Source organism: Tachypleus tridentatus, chromosome 1 (genome assembly GCF_004210375.1).
Source record: "Tachypleus tridentatus isolate NWPU-2018 chromosome 1, ASM421037v1, whole genome shotgun sequence".
In the NCBI taxonomy this organism is placed as follows: domain Eukaryota; kingdom Metazoa; phylum Arthropoda; class Merostomata; order Xiphosura; family Limulidae; genus Tachypleus; species Tachypleus tridentatus.
The window spans coordinates 30,649,169-30,670,621 of NC_134825.1; the positions used below are offsets into that span (position 1 = coordinate 30,649,169).

The window sequence follows — 21,453 nt, forward strand, 5'->3', positions numbered from 1 at the left end:
AGGGAATTGATAGTGTTGATGCATCATCTTTTTTCATACTTAACAATGAGAAAAGTATAACTAGGGGACAAAAGTATATGTTTTTTGTAATAACAGTGAGACCAGTACACTGGTGGTAGGTGATAGCAACATTAAAGTAGAAATTGTAATGTTGAATAAATATCAAGTGAGTGAGAATATCTAATAATGTGTCAAAACAAGCTGAATTATAGCATACAGGGCAAAAAAAAAATCCATTAGAAAACTAACAATAATATCAGAAAAATCAACACGAAATATATAAATACAGAGCTAGTTTCAAATATCTTTTCCATTTAAAGTAATTAGAAATTGGAAGAAGTAATTATTCAAGTAAAGAAATCATGTTACATGGTGCAAACACTCTCAGGTATAGTTGAAATAATTTAACATTGAAAATGTGGAACAAAAGAAACTGAATCCAGAAGAAGTGTTCAGGATTAGTTATAGAACTATAGCAAACAAAATCGGCTCTCCAGACATTGAAAGTGATGAGGCCCATCCACAAATGACCAACATTAAACAAAGTGCAACAAGTTGTAAGCAAATGAAAAGACTGCACAAACTGCATACTCATCAATTGTATCATCAGCCAATGGTAGGAATCCCTAGAATGATCATTACTGAAAATGCATCAACAGAGCTAACCCATTTGCTACAAGCATAATTGCAGACATTAGAGGACGATCTAGAATTTTGTAAAGCATGGCCATCAGCAAAAGAATATTTCCCTTACAGTGAGAAAGCATATTGTATGTAAGATACACTAATGATCTTTAATAAATCATATGAAGGGTGAGAAAGTAGAATAACATGGTGAAATGACATATATGGCATGCACATACATAATAACAATCAGAAATTTGAGTCACATTTTGTTGACACAATAAGGTCAAGCTCTATAAGGAAAGGCTTTCAGAGTCAAAGTCTTCTTGATCTGAATTCATGTTATATTGTAGTATAATTATTTTTATGAATCTTCAGAATGGAATAAAACTTATCATATCATAGAGTGGGATTAGCTAATTATTTATTTGCAGTAATTTATATATACTTGCAAAGTTCAAAATTATTACTATCCAGTGAAATGTATAAACTTGTTTCTCTTGGAATTTTAACATGTGCTTACATAGCTCTTTTATGATAAATAACATATTTTAAAGAGTTTTTACTTTGAAAAGCTTTGTATAATTTGCTTAAAATAAATTTTATATTATGAGTGTCTTTTCTATCCCTGGTCAATGCACATAGGTGATAAAGGTGATCGGGGTCCATCTGGCCCAGCAGGATTTCCAGGACTGGATGGTCAACCTGGACCTCCAGGACTACCAGGTCAGCCAGGAGTTGATGGGGAGAAAGGTGAAAAGGTTTGTATACTGAACAACGTTCATGGCTTTCATATATTTGCTTTACATCTATGAATTTGACTGATATAAGCAACAAGTATTTGTAGGATAGATTATTTTACAAGAAAAATAGTTAATTAATTTTACTGTTGGAATTGCATCTAATGGTGGACTGATAAACAAATCTAGGAACTTTTTGTGAATTAATGAACAGAGACACTATTGAATAGGCAGTGCATTGTTAAGAAATTAATGCTTTTATTTTTCAGGACAGGATTTAAAAAAGAAGTAATATTCCTAAATATGCACTACTATAAGAATTACTTCTATGTACCAATCTATAAACTAAGAAATATATTTCTTTGAGAACATAGGAATAGATGTTCAAATTGAGGAATGAACTAGTAGTTTAGAAATTACTCCTTGTTCTTACATTGTGGTTTAAGGAATCAGTTACTCCTAAAATCTTGCAAGCTGAGAATTAAATTGATTTACGTGTAAACATATGAATTAGTGAAATTATTTCAATTCAGAGTAAGTTTGTAAGCAAATGAAGGAACTACACATAAGAATATACTTATAAACTTATTCATATGTTACTCCGAGGAATAGATTTAGAACAGATGAAAGAAGTATTGCTAAAAAATCTTGTAAATGAAAGAAGAAAGTACTTCTAAACGTTTATTTATGAATTAAAGAAAGATCTACACTCATGAGTGGGCTTGAAATATCCTGATGAAATTTACTTTTTTCTACACTGAGATTAATGGTGAACTTATACATTTTTTCAGAAAGTATTTGGCTTGTATGATAGATTTATAGACTTAAGTAACTTGTGGTAAGTTTTTATCTTGTCATCTTTATTACAAGTTACTTGTAGTGAACAACTGTAAATGTATGGTTGAACTACATGCATTAAATGTATTTATGGACAGACTTATGGATTTTAAGTCATTAAGTAAAATGTTTGTGTGAAAACTCATTATTTAACCACATTTTCCTACTTCAGGCTGTTTGTCAAAATTAAAGTTTTTTGCAGGAACACCAGTTTTTTTCTTATACAGAGTAGGTTAATTTTTTATTCTCGAATAGAATGAACTTATCACAATAATAAATTATTATTTTCTCTTTTTCAGAATGCATAGTGAATAATTTTAGACATGTTGTGAATAAATGACACTTATTTCCAGATAAAATTAGACATTTTAGTTTTATTTTAAAACTTTATCAAAGGTTACAGCTTCCATGTCTTCTTTTCAGTTATATATAAGCTTTATCTGTACCTTAAACCCTGATAAAAGTGTAAAATAAAGGTGCTGAACTAAATATTTAACATCATCTACTTTTTATATATATTTTTACATCATTTTTCATTAATTATATTATCTAATTATTTAGGGTTCTCCAGGCTATCCTGGATCTCCAGGAAGGCCTGGTCCAGAGGGTCCAGTTGGTGCCCAAGGTTTTAAAGGTGAACCTGGCATTGGAAGACCAGGACTAACTGGAGAAAAAGGTGATGAAGGAGAACATGGAAAACCTGGACGTAAGGGTGACAGAGGGCTAAAGGGTGAACCAGGTATTGAAACCAATTGAAACCTGCCAAATTTTTCTCTTCCATAATTTGAACTGAACAATCTTTGTTTTTTTTCAGGCTTATTTTTTAAAACTGTTTAAGTAACTCTGCTTTAATTAATCAGAGTCCTATTGAACAAGGTATAGTAGTTATGAATCTGCTGAAATCATCCTCTAGAATGTAGGCTACTTACCACAGGGGCTATCTGAAAGAACTTGTACATGCCTACCTGTTTTCAAATTCAGTGACACAGTCATCAACAGGAAGCAAACAAAAACATAATACTCACTAACCTTTAAGTCACACAAAAATTTTAGATAATAGTTTCATGTTACAGTGGCATGGCCACATATGTATGAAACCCAAGACATATCACCTGATACTGTTAGTCATGACACAAGTAGATTGCAGACTTACACACAGTAGTGTGTGATATCTGTATTGTTTTTATGTGTTCCCATAAACGTTGTTGTGACCATCACTATATAGTGCAGTGATCAGCAACGTTTTTTTGATCATGGATCAGTTATATATATATAGAAAAATGTTTTTTTTTTTCATTTAGCATTGTGTTGGATCAGTGATAATCATATAATTCTCAATACCAATACTTGTATTTAAATGTGTATATTTATTTACATACAACAAACAAATTTAATAGTTAATTTCCATAAAATTGATCTTAAAATTCCCTACAGTTATGACACTTCTCCCCCTATTTTTTTTTTTCTTTAATATCTTTGTTCTTTGTTGGCTGAGCAATGATTGTGTCCTTGCAGGTTGCAAGGCTGCAATGGTAAAGCCAACTTTTGGCAAGTCAGCCATTGTTGCAGGTCATAGGTTGCCAACCAGTATTATAGTGTGAATGATCATTTACATAGGTAATCTAAGAGCTTTAGGCAATTTAAGGTCATTAGGCACTGCAATAGGGCTTTAGTCTGTGGTATGATCATAATCCTGCTGTCTTTTATAAGGTAAAATTGTATTCCTTCTAGTGTGAGAGCTCAGATGAACTTTGAAACAGTATAGTAATATCACAGCTCATTATGTGCATGAAGTAGAATAATATTTTGTTTCTTTGTTTTACATTTGTATTCAAGTCTTTCATACACTATTCATATTAATTTCATTTTTTGTAATATTCAAAAACATTCTATGAAGCTCCTGTCAAAATTTCATAAAATCAAAATAACACAGTAGTACTTAAACACATTAGCAGCTGTATCATGTTTACCGTCCTTCAGAACTAATGCCTATCAATAAAATATTCTAAGAATATCACAGTGATTTACATTGAGCTCAATCCTGTATGATATGAGTTTTGTTGAATTGTTTTTTACAAAGAGATATGAAAAGTATTGTAAAAATGTAACATCCATATATATTGAACTTTAACATATAGATACTTGCACTAGAAACATCAAAAGCTGGTTTTTAAAGTTAAATTCTATGACAATATGAGTTCTCATAGAGCTTAGAAATTCATTTCCAACTTGTATTGCTTTGTGTTTCTTTCACCAAATGGCATTAAATAGGCAGTCTGTTACCATACTAACATTATTTGATATGGACTTTGTTATAGATAGGATTTTAATTTTTTTTTTAACTTAATGTCAGAATTATTAACATTAACTGCTTTTCCATTCTTCAATCTGAAATATGGTGTTCATTTTCATAGGGAAGCTACCAGCACCTGAAAATCTCATTTACCTTCCCGGAATTCGTGGACTACAAGGGGAGCCTGGAATTGATGGAGAAAAAGGTGATATTGGTCCCCGAGGGGCACCTGGATTAGATGGTATTCCTGGTTTAGAAGGTTTACCTGGAAAAGATGGACTCCCTGGAGCACCAGGTCCTAGAGGTAAGATACCTGGATTTATCTTCTGTAAAATCAGGATTTGGATGTACATGTGTCTACACTTTACTTGACACATACTTGCACAATGATTTACTAGATTCTTAAAGTTGAATTTTCCAGTTTGCATAAATGTTCCAAGTAAAATACTCAAGCTTTCTGGAGAATCAGATTTTGGAAGTGATAACATACACATGTTCATGACTTAATTAATCTTATAGAAAACCAAACTTGAAGATAATTTTCTTGTTAAAGAAATAGATGATTATGTGTAATCAACTCTGTAAAGCATCATAGTCTTTTTTTTTTTGTTATTTATTTGTGTTTTATCAAGTTTTAACTTTTTATGTTTATTCTATAGGTAAACTCATATTTCAAATTTCTTATGGTGTGCTTTTAGGTTTAACAGGACCACGGGGAGAGAAAGGAGACCAAGGGCCAATAGGTTTTCCAGGAGATCCAGGGCCACTTGGTCAGGCTGGATTCCCAGGAGCACCTGGTTTAGATGGTTGGTTGAGTAAAATTGTTATTCAAAACAACCAAGCATAATATTTTTATATGCATTTTAACTAATTCTCTGTTTTCTATGTTCTCAAAACTTTATATTATCCCAAAGATTAATAACTTTTTCTTTGTTAATGATAAGTTAAAGTATTCTTATATTAAGTATGCTACAGTAACATTGTTTGTACCTCATGGCTCAATATATAGAATAACTTTTTCTTTGTTAATGATAAGTTAAAGTATTCTTATATTAAGTATGCTACAGTAACATTGTTTGTACCTCATGGCTCAATATATAGAATAACTTTTTCTTTGTTAATGATAAGTTAAAGTATTCTTATATTAAGTATGCTACAGTAACATTGTTTGTACCTCATGGCTCAATATATAGAATTTATATTGTTTTTAAGACATTAAATGGTGGGGAAAAATTATATAGGAGGAAGAGCATTTTATGAAATACAGTTTAGTATAGTTATATGATAAGTATGCTATTTTACTTCATTTTCTTTAGGACCAAAAGGAGATAAAGGCCTTCCTGGAATTGGACCACCTGGTCAGCCTGGTATCCAAGGGCCCCTTGGTCCAAAAGGAGATAGGGGTTATCCTGGATCTCCAGGTCCAAAAGGTAATTTTATTTTTTGATATTGTCATTTATTACAATTTGTTCATTAAGCTTACACTTATAAGTTTATTTAAAAAGTTCAGTTATAATGTGTTTTTATTGTAAGCATAATTATAGTTAAGATTTCCTGCCATCACATATTGCAGGTGATCAAGGGTTGCCAGGAGTTCCTGGTGCCAAAGGTGAGCCTGGACTGCCAGGACTAAATGGACTTGATGGACTTCCAGGAGATAAAGGAGAGCCAGCTAGAGAGGGACAGCCAGGTTTGCCTGGGCCTCGTGGAAAACCTGGCCAAGATGGAATAAAAGGTTTGAACATTCAAGTTCATATATCTTTATGGTATAATTGTAGTTTTGTAAAGTTGAAGACATTAATTGAAGAAGTTGATCTTAACATAGCTTTTGATCATTTCATTCATTACATTTGAGTTTCCCTTATAAATGAATTAATTATAACTTAAAAGTGGCCATATTTTCTGATAGAGATCTGGCAACAAAAAGCAAATTTACTCACCAGTAGGATTCCTAGTGTTGATGACATAAAAAAGGTCTGCTTATTGGCTGTATTCTTCTGACTGTATCTTTTTCAGACTTTTTATGTTATTTGTCAGTTTGTTGTATAACTCAAGATAGGGTAGAGCAAAATTTGTTTTGATGATGAGAAAGGCTTTGACAGTTTCAGTCCTTTATCTAGAGTTTTTTTCTGCTGTCCATAGGTAATGTGTGACAGAAAATGAAAAAGACCTTATCCACTGGAGCATTACTGCCAAGGAGGCAAAGGATCAGTTCAACCATTTTTTTTAAGTTTACATATGGTACTAAAGAGTCTCTGAAGTGTCTGATTGTTGCAAAACATCTGTCACATACAGGGAATATTGAGGTTGTAGTATTCCAATTGCACAGTTTATCTGTTTAAAAACTCATTTAGAAACATTACTTTATCAAACAGTGCATCCTCTTCAATTGTTAAATTGGGGTATATCTTCTGTTGTAACTCCACTGCCACTTCAGTTTCTAACCTTGAAAGTAAACAGTGTTATTCTTTTGACATTTCAGATCTCTCAGAACATAGGTATATTTTCCCCATGCATTTGTGTTTTTATAGCAGTGTCAAAGAAATACCTTGAAACATTAAGGTTAGACTGGCATGCCACAAATTCCACTTCTTCCAGATCTTTAAACAGTTTCTCTCACCAAAACAGACATAAAGTCTTCTTCACAACTTTCAGCCAGTTTCATTTTCATTCCCTACTGCACAATGGTTTTCTCCTTCTAGTGATTTGATTGTGTCATAAAATAAGTCAAGTTTTTCTGAATAAATGTGAACAACAGTTTGCAGAGAACTACTGGACACTTTTAACATGAACAATTATTTCTATGGTTCATAAAGTTGTAGCATTCTTTGTAAAGTTGGCTATATCGACAGCCATTTGACAATACTATGTCCCAATAGATTTTCATATTCTTGCCCAGTATACTCACAAATATTTTTCAGTCTTTTAATGCAAATACTATACATATTAAAATATTCAAAGTTCTTGATTTCTATAATCTCAATATCTGCTGAAATTGTGTCTGTTGGAATTTGGGCACAGTTGTGGCACAATATGAGCAGGAAATCCAATGCCATCCACATTTCATTTTAAGAATTTTTTACTCTTGTGTGCACATTTTTTCTACCTTCTTTGTGTTGACTGCTAAAGTTTGTACTTGAATTATCTGCTGAGAATGCCACAACCTTATTTTCAAGTCAATACTTATTGATAACTTTCATTATCTCTGCAGTAACTTTTACTGTCTCTTCTTTAAGCTGAACAAAGTCCAGTAATTATGTGTTTACAGACAAACTTCCATCATAAGCCTTGAAATAGCTTATTATGACAGAAATTAGTTTTAGATGTCCATGATTTGATGCATCAACTAACAGTGATACATATTTAACTTCTTTTAGGTCATTAATTAGTTCTTCATTTATCCATGCAGCCCAAACATTTGTAACTATTACTTCAAACTTTGTCCATGCACAGGAATTTTTTTACTTAATTTAGTAATTCAGTCCATTAACCTGAAGCTGTGATTATGTCTAAGAGTATGATATGTGAAAAGCCCTTCCTGGGCAGCAAGATCACACTCATTCTGTGTAGGGTTAACTTTTCAAAATAAATCAGTTACAGAGCTTGAATTGGCACACACTATTAGGGCAGCTTTTCATTTACTGACACCTTGGTGTTGTTTTATCAATACCCTGCCTCCACTGAAAATTGAAAATATGGAGTGACATATTAAGCATAAGACAAATGTCCATTGCACTTGTTGTAAATAAAGAGAATCTTCCAAAGCTGGTTATTTAAGAACCATTTCGTTTTCTTCAGCAGTGCTACTTTTGGCAATATTCTTTTGCTGGGGGCTGTTCTTGAATTCATGGCATATGGTCACACTATTGTAACAACACCTGCTGCTATGTTTTTATTAAAAAACATATTGTAGTACTGAAGATTTATGGTAGTATTGCACTTATGTAGTAAACTTGTATTCTGCATATATAGGTGATAAAGGGTACCCTGGACCATCAGGATTATCTGGTCCTCCTGGACCAAGAGGACCAAGGGGAGAAAAAGGAGAACCAGGTATTCCAGGGTTTCCTGGTATTGATGGCGAACCTGGACAGGCTGGATTACCTGGAAGAGATGGACTCGATGGAACTCCTGGACAAAAAGGTTTTGCAACATTTCTTTGATATTTTAACCTATAAAACTTGACTGGTTGAAAAAATAAAAATAAGACATAAGTTAGAAAGAAATTACATAATTACTTTCCAAAATATATATCAGATTTTAGCAAGTCTTTTTATTTACCTTTACCAATCATTATAAACAAATTCATGAAGGTATGTGTGGTAAGATTTTAATCACACTAAAGTGCAAGAGTTTTTTACATTTCTTGTAATGTGCCCATGATGGATTTCAAATCATTGGTGTGTAAAAACACTTTTGTATCTAAGTTTAACCTTTTCTAAGGCACTGCCCAAGATACCTTTTTTTTTTAGTATCTAAACTCATCATAAAAAACGCTGTGTAATGGAAAACTTTTTTTTATAATTCTAATCTGAAATCAGTAGTGGTAAAATTAAGAAAAATAAAGGAGAAGAACATTTACAATAATTTTGTTTTAAAAGAAATGTTAGGCCTTTTGGCTTTGCCAGCTTTAAGCTTTAAGCATTAAAATTATAACTTTAAACACAATGATCATATTTCAATTCATACTAAAATACCACTATTTAATAAAAATTAAACTAAAATGTTTTTAACTTGTTTCCAAACACTAATTTTTTATTTAAGTATATAATGCTGTTTTACTTAATTATTGAAATTCATTTCATTAAATAGCCCTTACCCAATAGAAGTAATCTGGATATTTATTAGAATTCTTTTCAAGTTTTCTTAAGCAAGTTATCATTTCATTACCATAGGTGATAAGGGAAATGCAGGAAGTGTGGGTTTCCCTGGTCAACCAGGAAATCCAGGATTAGATGGTCGTCCTGGAATTCCTGGACCAAAAGGAGATAGAGGATTCGATGGTGCACCTGGTGCAGAAGGTCCTCAAGGCTTGAAAGGGGAGAGAGGAGAGAGAGGATTTCCTGGACTTCCTGGTCCTAAAGGATCACCTGGTTTTGCATCAGCTAAAGGAGAGAAAGGTGAACCAGGAATACCTGGTGTACAAGGACCACCAGGAAACCCAGGCTTGCCAGGTGCATTATTTATTTTTAAAGTGTGAATTTTTGAATGTGTACTAAGAAATATTTGGAATTTAAGACATTATTTTATGTACTTGACTTACAAAACTAAATCTAATTGTTTGATAAATATCGGAAAAAGTAATATTTAAAAACGGGCATATTCCCACTTCTTACATTTGAATACTCTTTGTGTGTGTGTATGTGAAATAGAAGTATTCTCAGAACACTACTTTTGTATCATTTCTGGAATGTTATTAAAGTGAAGTTTCTGTAGTTTTTATAACATTCATATTTTACTTGCTGTGAAACTTCTTGACATTATAGTTAAATCTTGTTTTCTTTGTTTCGTACTAAAGTATCAGGGTAAGTAAAAGATGTAGTAATTTTGTTTTAAAAATTTATTTTTACCTGTTAACAGCAGTAATATAAATAATAGTTTCCATATAGCTGTTATTTACAGTACTTCAAGACATGATGTTTTTGGAATATCTGTTTCTGTTAGCAGTAGTTTTAGAACAGGTAATAACTTGTTTTATATAAAAGATTGAACTCTATTACACAATTTTAACCACACAGGACTAGATGGTCTACCAGGTGAACAAGGTGATGCAGGCTTACCTGGAAGAGGACTTCCTGGACCACCTGGACCTAAAGGTGACAGAGGTTTAGAAGGTCCTCCTGGCTATCCTGGGCAGCCTGGTGAAAAGGGTGCAGATGGATTACCTGGATTTAATGGCATGAAAGGAGAGAGAGTGAGTTAGAATGACAATACTAAACTTAATTGATTTTTTAATATCCTGGAAACACTTTTTTAACACTATTTTACTGCTGTTTATTGTTTTTATTCTAACACCATTTAATGAATACCTAACTATTATTTCTAATGTATTATTATTCTGCCACCATTTTCTTTATGATTAACTAATGATTTCTCTTACCATCATTTTGCTTCAAATGCAGCTAACTACTGTCTCTGTATTGTTTTCAGTTCATTCATTGTTCACTGTTTAATCTTATTATTTTATTACTATCTTTCAATGTCTCTGCCTTGCTTTCATTTCATGACTTGATATAAATTTTGTTTGTGATTAAAAAAAAAGTTTTGAGTTATGTGAGCTAGAGATGGTGATAAAGAACTTTGTTCAGAGAAACTTTAAATTTCATTTGTTATAATAAGAGGAGAAAAGTATGAAGCTGTCTTCCTTTTTATCTAGGTTTTGAATTTAATTATTGTGAATTTGCTAAAATAAATATTGAATGTGAGAGGCAAAATGGTTAATTTTATTTTTTCATGAATGTGTCATATTATGAATTGTAAATAAAATACATTTCAAAGCTTTTCTTTACTAAAACTGGCTTGACACTATTTAATTTGTTGTTACGACCCTATGAGACTGTAACTGACATTGAAACAAATCAGGCAATTTCATCATCTGAAATTTTTTTAAGCAAAGCATTACTGCTTTGTATTATTTTCTTCAATAAAATAATTAATATTATTTGCAAAACTTTTACAAAATGTTTACAAGTAAAAGTTTATGCTGTAACTGTTAAATAATTACATTCATTCTGAATGTCGCTTGTACCACCTATCAGTATTTAAAGGGTTAGATTGCCGAATATAAATTTACACAACATGGGTTTTCTGCAAGATCACAAAAAAACAATATGATTTTCTGTTATATGAAAAGTATAATTGTAATCATTTTTGTCAACTTTAAAAAGGCACACTCCATAACAATTCTTGCATCAAATAACTTATATGAATAGTGTTTAGACTATTACTGTATTTGTTGTATTCCAAAATGGCCCGAGTTACTTTGAGCAAAACATATCATTGGTAATGGATATGACAAATATTGTGTGTTTTGAATACTATTATCATACATTTTTCTAATTCATGAAAATACTTCAGAAAATAGACAAAGAAAGTAATCCTTAAAAATATAGTAGGCATGATATTAATGTCTTGTGACAAGACTAATATGTATATTGTTCTAAATCTGAAATCATTCAGTCACTATGTAAATAATGTCTCATATTTAAAACCAGTCATCTGCAATTTTCATAAAACTTTTCTGTCATAATATAATTGATATTCCTTAGCCTGAAACTGTTGTACCCCTGTTTAATTATTAGCCATTACTACCCCTCTCACCCATCTGCATAAGCTAATTATTTTCTTTGAAATAAAGGTGGTATATCACTAATACCACTTTATGTTAATTTGGTTTCTTACTTACAAAACATTTCAACAATTACCTTTTTTCTAGTTGATGTGAGCCTGAAAATATATTTAAAAAATGTGAATATTTACTGATAAAAAAAATTAAAAGAAACAAGTAGTTAACAGAATTTCACATTATAATGATGTTATTAATAATATTTTTCAATGTGTCATATTTTATTCCTTAACTTAAAGTGGTCATAATAAAGAACCAGAGGCTAAATCTATGCCACTGAAAAGCTAATCATTAGATACTTGAAATATTAAAATGGAATATTACTAACAAACCTTAACCTGAACTTCTTCAAAATATTGTAAGCTTGCAACCAAATAAACCAAATAGGAAAGAAAGTCATAAAGGAACTTAAATAATAGAATATGTGTTAGAAACTATACTAGAGAAATATGTCAATTTACATACCATTACTGTTTGATTACATTAGGGGCAAGCTGGAGAACCAGGACCTCCTGGAATACTTGGCTTAGATGGGTTAGATGGTTCACCTGGTGAACCAGGAAGTAATGGTATACCAGGACTATCAGGAAATAAAGGTGAACCTGGGGAACAAGGGCCTGTAGGATTCCCAGGAGTTAAGGGAGACAATGGTGCAGCAGGAAGACCAGGCTTACCTGGATTTGAAGGTTTAAAAGGTGATAAAGGTGAACCGGGCATACCTGGACTGCCAGGTAAGTGAACAGTTTTAAGCATTTTATAGTAATTCATAAGTAACTTGGTTAACAAATATATGAAAATATGTATATGAAGCTAAATAGTGTAGATTTCTTTTAAACCAAAAATGTCCCCTCAGTGTTACAACTTAATATCCAAAGCTGGCAAAACATCTTACAACAAAATTGATTTCTTGGCATAAACTTCTTCTAAACAAAACACCTGATGTATGTGAACTCTTTTCCCATATGCTAATTTATGTTACATTAAACAACTAATTTGATAGTGTTCCTTTTAGTTAATCAACTTAAAGAATTAATGAAATAGCTATTAATTGGTTTGAAAATTTTTCACTGGACTATTGAAACATAATTTTACACAAACCAACTTTATTTACAAATGTAACAAAAGTAATTTAAAAACTGAACTGACAATTTCTTTCTCCACTACCCTGTAAAAAACTGAGATTAGTCAACTGGTTTAATGGTATCTTTACAATAACAAGGAACAATTGGTTTAAGGGTATTTATTTGAGGTACTTTCTTCTAAAGACTTTTTAGTATCAGTCAACTGGTCTGAGAGTATTTCTTTCAACTGACTTAACAATAAACTTTGACATATCGTCAGTCAACTAATTTGAGAAAGTTTTGGATTAGCCAATTACACAGTAACTTGATCTCCACAAAATCTAAAGGTTTAAGGATTTAATATGTGGAAGGACAAACAAAGTGATTTGTTACACATGGATTGGAAAAAAACAACATACTCCATTGAAATCAGTGTAAAATATAAAAACAATTTTTGAATATCAAAGAAAAATGGAGGAGGCCTGATTGGATAGGATTAGGAAAGCTATGCTATGAAGACATAAAATAAACTGTACTTAAGTAAAGACACAAATTGAAATAAACTTTAATTGAATATAAAATAGTCTTCATAATCAACAGCAGGTGAAAATAATTTGGAATTTAACAATTCTAACATTAAATGAGGCTGCTATATGGAATGATATTAAAAGAAGTTATGTAGTTTACTATAGCAGTGAAGAATTATCATTTAGTAATGCAATTGAGACAGCTTGAAAATTAATTAGTGTTCCCACCTTTAAATTCAAATTTAAAAAAGAATATCTCACATAAGTTTCTGATCTGAGACCCAAAGACATCCAATCAGTATTTATTCACAGTTGGTGTACTTTGGAAAACATGCAAAAGGGGAGGGGGGACAACAGTGGACTACAGAGTAATAGTCTATGAGTATGGCCATCACAAATAAAACAACTGTTGTTGAAATATGAAAATGTGAAGTCCAGTTACTCATACTTTGTTGTTAGGATAGATTGGGAACACTGTTTCTCATATAAACTGCAAGATAAAAAATTAATGAAAATCTTATATTGGTAATTGAAACAGATACAAGGCAGTTATTGAAATTGGATATCTGAATAAGCCCAATGGTTATTCAGATATCCAATTAATAAAGTAATAAAAATCTCAAATTAATAAAAACTAATGAGAAATCTTAATAGCAATATTTTATTACTTTGACAGTTATAATAATTAAAACAAAAATTTAATTATTTTACTGACATAGAATGATGTAATTTTCATTAATTGATTATTTTTCATGATGTAAACTGATATAACCAGTGCCTGTCCATAACTGATTTAACTATCCTGCTCTTGTAGTAATAGTACAGATCCATATTAAGCCTTCAAAAAAGTATGAGTTTTGATGTTGTGTGACTTAAAGAAAATGAAAAGATTTGAGTTGGAAAATTCAGCCTTGAACTTTAATTGAATGTGTTTAGGTGTTGAAGGAGAAAAGGGTGAAAAGGGAGAGGTAGGACGAATTGGTTTAAGAGGTCCTCCTGGAGAAAAGGGTGATAGAGGACTTGATGGAGTTCCTGGATTGCCAGGTATAAAATATTCTTCTGTGTTTTGTGAGCTTACAATTACAGTTATTTTCTTGTTAGCTTCTGTTGAAGTTAAGCCAATTAAGTATATTGGTGATAACATTTTTATGAATTTTAGTTTGGGGCTTTGGTAGTTCATACAATATTATCTTTTAGGGCTTAACTATATTTTGTTTGTTTAAGTACTATTTATATTTTGAAATTAATTAGAATTAATTAATAACATATTGTTTGGTTTTTTTATTTATGAATTTTAACAGGTAGTATAATGTTATAATTTGCAACTATGAAACAAAGAGGTGTGAATAAAATAAATATAACTATTAGGAATAAAGGGAGACCGTGGACAAAGAGGCTTGGATGGTAGACCAGGAGAAGATGGAATACGAGGATTTACAGGTAGAGTTTTGTAAAGTTCATAATACATTACAGAACTATGACTCTTGTAACTCACTTATATAATACAATAAAATGTATGTTAATGGCAACTAGCCTGTACATGTTTATTTAATAAACTGACAGAAAAATAAGTAATTCTTATTTACATCAGTACACTTTATCTTCTAATGTAATAATCAGTCAGAACTGAAAGCTGATGTTTTGATCAACCTCAGCTAGAATGTATCTCTTAGTGTAATCAACTGTTAGACAGACAAACTATTTTAACCTAAAATTAGTTAGACCACATCTTTTTCTGTGATACACTCTCATAAAGCTGTCTTAACCAATATCAGGTAGACTATGTTTTGTAGAAAAACTGCTTAGAAGGCAAGCCGTTTTAACCAACATTAACTAAGATATATTTTATTTGTTATTAGGGCCACCTGGACCTGATGGACCACCTGGACTTCCAGGAATTCCTGGGTTTGGAGAGAAAGGAGAACCTGGTGAACCTGGTCGACCTGGGTTTGATGGAATACCTGGTGAAACTGGTCAAAAAGGTGTGTACATTTTATCTTTTTCTAAGTGCTTATTAGAGGAATTTAATGAGATTCAGTAAAATTCTGTTGGATATTCTTATATAAGAAGACTGAATTTCAAAAGCTTAAAGAAATAGAAAAACTATGGTCAAGATTTTATATAAACAATTTATGTAAAGTTTAAATAAATACCCTTGGGCTACAATATTGATGCTATTTCTCTCTCTAACATATACTATATAACTTTTAGGATCATAAGGTAATTGCATAAATTAAATGATTTAACTTATGTTATTCTGATTAGATTAATCTGATGAATTTCTTTACAACTTGATTCTGTAAGCTGTATTTCCCAATAACTGTAATCAGTTATGATATGGCTTAAGTAAATGAGTGTTCAAATGAAAAGATGCATAGATAATCCAATGACAATATTCCACATTTCTGTACAAATTACTATGAATACTAAATGAGAAACTATTTTGCTTATAATTCACTTTATATTTTCTGTTTTTGATTTGGAGTTAATGAATTCATCTAGGTGACAAAGGATTTTCAGGCCATGAAGGACTAAGAGGGCCTCCAGGAGAACCAGGTATACCTGGAGTTGCTGGACAAAAAGGTGATAGAGGAGCACCAGGTTTACCTGGGATTCCAGGACAAGCACTTCCTGGCCCTGAGGGTAATGATGGGCTCCCAGGTTTCCCTGGAAGCAAAGGTGAAAAAGGTTATCCTGGACATCCTGGTCCACTTGGAGAAAAAGGAGAACCTGGTCTTCCAGGTACAGTAATCTCTTGAAATTCTGAAGTTTAAACCAGTAGATACACTGTAATACCATAGGATATTGTTGGTAGATGTGCAAAGAATTCATGACACTGCATTTAAATGTTTTTTTTTTTACATGTGTTGAAAAACAATGTCCACAATGAAAACAGATAAGTAGACCACCACTCAGTAGAGCATATACCTCCACCCTGAAGCTTTGATCATATTTGGCCCTCAAAAAATTATAAATTATATTTATATGTCTATCATTATCCATTTTTGACAGGACAATGAGAAATAATATTCTACACAACTCCACCAAATTTCAGCAAAATCCAATCATGTTTGACTGCATTATAGAGCAAACGTAAAGTGAAAAATCAGTCTCTATGTTAACAGATTGGGATTTTTTTTATATTTCTATGATCTTGACTCTCCAAAAACTAATTGCTTCTAAGTTGGGTCAAAACCCAATTGTGTACCAATGTTTGTCAAAATCCATTCAGCCATTTTCAAGAAATCTTGCTGTCAAACACACATAGGGATGGAAACATGAACTTCATTCATCTTTAGTGATGGAGGTAATAATAAATAACCCATAAATATTGAAGTGTAGAAATATTATCTTTAAATTTGACAACACTTAAAGTAAATCAGTGGTTTGTATCTCAGAGTGACTGGTATAGATATTAACACTTTTATTGATAAACAGAGAACAGTGTTTCAACCTTCCTAGGTCATCTTCAAGTTAACAAAGAGAGTTTGCAACTGACTTACTGGGCACATGTCTTATGGACAAGTGTATAAATGGGTACAGAATTATAAGGGGCATTACAGTTGGATATTAAATTATTAATTAGTATAGGTATAAAGGTGTTCCTTTATATTGTATTAATTTTGGTTTTAGTTGTTGTATAAGTATGGCTTCTTTGATTTTGCATTTGTTTATATTTGTTTCCCTACTTAGTATCTGGGTATTTTCTATGGTTTATGTTTATGCTGTGTTTATTTGATTTGCAGTGTTCAAAAACATGTGAAGGTGTTTTGTGTTTATTGTATTACTTGAATCTGATTTCCATTTTTCTGCTTGTTTCTCCAATATATAAGTCATGGCTGTTCTTGCATTACATTATATTGATTTTTTTTCATTTGTAGTAGTATTTTGTTTAATTGGTTTTCGTGTGTTTTGTTGGATTTATGTTTATTAGCTTAAATTTGTTTGTATCTGACAGGGTGTTGTTCATTTTTTGAATGTATTTATTTGTGTTCATTATAACTATAGCATTTCCTTTATCTGTTTTTAGAATTTTGATGTTGTTGTCTTGTTTAAAGTTGTTTATAGAATTAATATATTTTTGTGTGTGGTTGTTTTTTAGTTTTTCTTTTTATGAAATTATGTTGATAGTTTTGTGTAAAAAATCTTTGTAAAGTATTTAAACTACTGTTTTGAGATGTTTCAGGGAAACAGATGTTTCAGTTCTACCTGGAAAAATGGGTTGTTGGTTGTCAGTAGAATTGTTGTTGAAGTTGTCTTCTTTCCAATGGTTGTTTTCCTTTGTTTTGTTAGTGTTTTCAGTTTGTGTAGAGTGATCACCAGTCTTCTAGCTTGATCTTTCAGACAGGCTTTCATTTCAATGGATGGAATATTTCTAGATGTTACTGCAAAGTTGAGTCCTTTGTTGAGTAGATGTATTTCTTCATTGCTTAATTTTTGGTCGGATCTGTTAATTACAAGGTTTGTTGGTGGTTCATCATGTTGGTGTCTTTTTTGTTGTTGGCACCTTAATTTATTTAGTTTCTTGTCATGGCAGACATTCTTTTGCTTGTTGTTCTTACTATTGATTTCACTGATGTTACATCAATAGTTGCAAACTCTCTCTTTGTTAACCTGAAGATGACCTAGGAAGGTTGAACCTTTGTTTTCTATTTATCAATAAAAGTGTTAATACCCATACCAGCCATTCTGAGATACATTTTTATTTTAAGTGAGTTTCTCGTCATCAATAAATCAATGGTTTAAAACCAATTTAAAATAAAAACTGTGAGGCAAATCATTCTTTAAAATCTGTGTAAATTTTATTTTCAACTGAAAACATGAATTCTTGTGATTTCCAAGTTGAAAATTTAAGCAACACTATAAATTGCAGCAAATCCAACTGTAGCTTTAGAAAAGTATAAAGCCTATAGGTGAAATTTAGTCTTTGTAGAAAACAGTTTAAATTAAATTAAGAGTTCTTTATGAAAAATCTGTGAAAATTGCTGGCCATTGGTAGCCCATTGTATCAAAATAATAACTAGAAACTTTTATAGGAATAAAAAATACTAATAAAGAAATTGAGTCCAGCAAAAATAACTTTTTGACAGAAATATTGTACCAAACAAGTTTTCTTTTTTCATGGGATATTCTTATTTTTTTCTGAATTTATCCTTTCTTAGCATGATTATGATTTTGTAATAAGTTGATTTTAATTATTATATTAAGGACAATCATCATTATCAAAGATAAATTCTTCCCCATTTACTTTACTTGTCTTTATAAGTTACATGAAATATAACCTGAGAAGTTAATTGTCTTAAATGAAAATGTTAAATATACTATACTATATATATATAGAGTAATTTTAAACATTTTTAATTTTGATTAGTACAGTGTTTTTTGTTTTAGATATTTATTAAAGTAATATATTCTGAACATTTGTTATACTAAGGTCAAGATGGATTTCCTGGGCTTGATGGACCTAAAGGAGACAAAGGAAATGCTGGTTTACCTGGAAGTCCAGGTTTTCCTGGTCTTAAGGGTGAACGTGGCTATCCAGGTCCTGCTGGTCCTCATGGAAGACCAGGTAAGTATTGATCCAACTCTCAGAAGACCAAAACACATTATCTATACAGCTTTTCTGCCTATTAGTACTAATAGAATAAATCCATAATAATAACCTTTAAAGTATTTTGTTTTGATGAATTTTGTAAAATACTGAACTGAGCATAAACAGAAATACACTCTTGCAAGAATAAAAACTAACTTGAGGAAAGCAATGTGTAGAATGTTTCTTGAAATCTTTTTCCTTGCAAAAGTGAATATCATCAATTTATGTAAAGTTATTTCTTTCATGTCTGTTTGATATTGTTTCTAATACAATTTTTAAATATTTTGTTATTCAAACTAAAGGTGAGAAAGGTGAAAGGGGTCCAAAAGGAGATAAAGGATTACAACCACCCCTAACTTTGTATCAAGGAGAGAAGGGTGATAGAGGATTGCCTGGAGGGAGAGGAGAACCTGGGGAAAAGGGAGATTTAGGTCCAAGAGGGCCTCGAGGAATAGAAGGTTAGTACATCTTTAGGATTTTTTTGGTTTGATTAGCAAAGAAGATTTCAATACAGCCCAGCAAGCAATTGAAAAAGCCCTTAAACTCTTTTTCAACACACATTAAAACTCTTTGACAGTTATATTAGTTAGTTAATGAACATAAAAGGCAATTTTTATGCTACTTTGAAAATGGTATTAGTTAACCCTATCACTAGAAGTAAGCTTCTGTGAGCACGTCACAACCTTTTAAAAGGTTACATTCAACTTAATTAAACTACTTTATTATCATTATACACCAATATACTTAATGTCAAAGCAAAGTTAATAAACTTTTAATGTTATATAAATTTCGATTTTTTTAGTTTTATAAGGAGATATTTACCACCCCTCTCTAAAGTACACAGTTTACTATAAATTATTCACTGTAATAATAATAATGTTACTAAGGCAGAGTCTAATTTTTATAACCTTCAATTTTATTTTCTTAAAAATCATTTGCCATGCTCACCTGTCATATCTTATTTCACAATTTTCTAGTAATTTTGTAGAGCATTTCATATTATATCATTCATAACCACTACAAAATCAAATTCTGCTAAATAACTTGTGATGCTATGTTGTTCATAGTACAGAATGGTGAATTGTACCCTGTTTTGGGGTTGTTTTATTTCCATGCTTACACACTTGACTTCTTCTGTATTTTCTCTATCCATGTGTAAACAGAAAAAAATAACTCCTTTCTTGAAAGGGAAAACTCAAAGAGTGTGTCTTCTACTAGGGGTACAGGTAACCTAGAAGAACCACCACTTGTAGACAGAACTCTTTGCTCAATACTAGTGGTTGTTCAGAAAGACATGTTATTTTTGATAAAGTGTCATGAAGGTGGGAGAATGCAGAGACAGCTCAACTACTGTATGTGTCAGCAGACCTTAGAAATTAAGTGTGGCTACAAAAGTAAATATGAAACCATCCAGTATGTGAAAAATATTTACAAGAATTTGCAGGTTCAGACAGATTATTCCAGACCTGCTTCGTGAGAAAACCCCAAGATCTGTCTAGCTGGTTACAACCTGCTTCCCATCGAACTGTGCATCTACTGGATATATTACCAGGAGTATAGTCTGATATGAAGAGGAATACCTTATCTACTCCCTATCCAGCAGCTTATTGGTTCCACTACTCTATTATAAAAGTAGGAAATATGTGTTAAACGAAACTCAGTACAGGAACCAGTTGGCCAATGGTTTAAATGGAGTAGTTTTGAAAGCTCTGAAAATTAAACTGAAGTTCCAGTCTGGTAAAGAAATCAGACAAAGAGAGTATCTGACTAAAAGGACTCTGAAGAAGTTCATAGGAACTGAAGAAAGAAAAATAGAATGTCCAGGGAAAAGATATGATGTAATTAGCAATGCTTCTCTGTAATTAGAAGCTATAGAAATGGATAGACCACACTCAAAAAACAAAGTGAGAAAGGAAGTAAGATGAGGAAGAGTTAAATGATCTGGGACAAGGAAAGAGTTAAGAGACCAGTGTGGATAAACCATACACTTTTACTAATAAACTGCAAAAAAACAGGCTACTCATTGTGCATGTGAATGAAAGTGAAGTACATGGTGGTAGTAACTGGGTGTCTAGATTGAAGTAAGAGGGACCTCCAACAAGGAGGGTGTACAAGGTACAAGACTGAGTTGGCTGAAGGAGAACAGTTAGGAAAACCCAGTAAATTAAAGACAGCCTTGGAAAGAAGTAAAGAGGAGAATAGGCATACAGAAAAAGCTTTGACTAATCCTGACTCAGCCCATCCAGTATGGCAGCGGAATCCAGAACTAGAAACAAAAAAAATTGGAAACCTGGTGCCAAGGGGATTCCAAATCCATTGATAAGTGGGCACCCAAAATGACAACAGATCTACTAAAATACCAGAGGACTTATGTAATTACTACTTTGTTAGACAGATCTTGTCCACATTAGATATTTGGTCCCCATCTAAGCT

At 31.7% G+C, this 21,453-nt stretch overlaps 1 pseudogene across 1 annotated transcript in view; it reads left to right on the forward strand.

Annotated features, from left to right (window-relative positions):
- Nucleotides 1-21,453, forward strand: part of LOC143245127 (uncharacterized) — a 123,091-nt pseudogene that overhangs the window by 91,704 nt on the left and 9,934 nt on the right. Inside the window, exons 21-36 of the transcript XR_013025482.1 lie at nucleotides 1,270-1,385; nucleotides 2,763-2,940; nucleotides 4,616-4,798; nucleotides 5,193-5,300; nucleotides 5,811-5,924; nucleotides 6,068-6,229; nucleotides 8,467-8,637; nucleotides 9,390-9,668; nucleotides 10,233-10,408; nucleotides 12,327-12,570; nucleotides 14,364-14,471; nucleotides 14,796-14,867; nucleotides 15,287-15,409; nucleotides 15,930-16,169; nucleotides 18,862-18,996; nucleotides 19,323-19,478. The product of XR_013025482.1 is annotated as an uncharacterized LOC143245127 (transcript). The remainder of the gene's footprint in view (nucleotides 1-1,269; nucleotides 1,386-2,762; nucleotides 2,941-4,615; nucleotides 4,799-5,192; nucleotides 5,301-5,810; nucleotides 5,925-6,067; nucleotides 6,230-8,466; nucleotides 8,638-9,389; nucleotides 9,669-10,232; nucleotides 10,409-12,326; nucleotides 12,571-14,363; nucleotides 14,472-14,795; nucleotides 14,868-15,286; nucleotides 15,410-15,929; nucleotides 16,170-18,861; nucleotides 18,997-19,322; nucleotides 19,479-21,453) is intronic.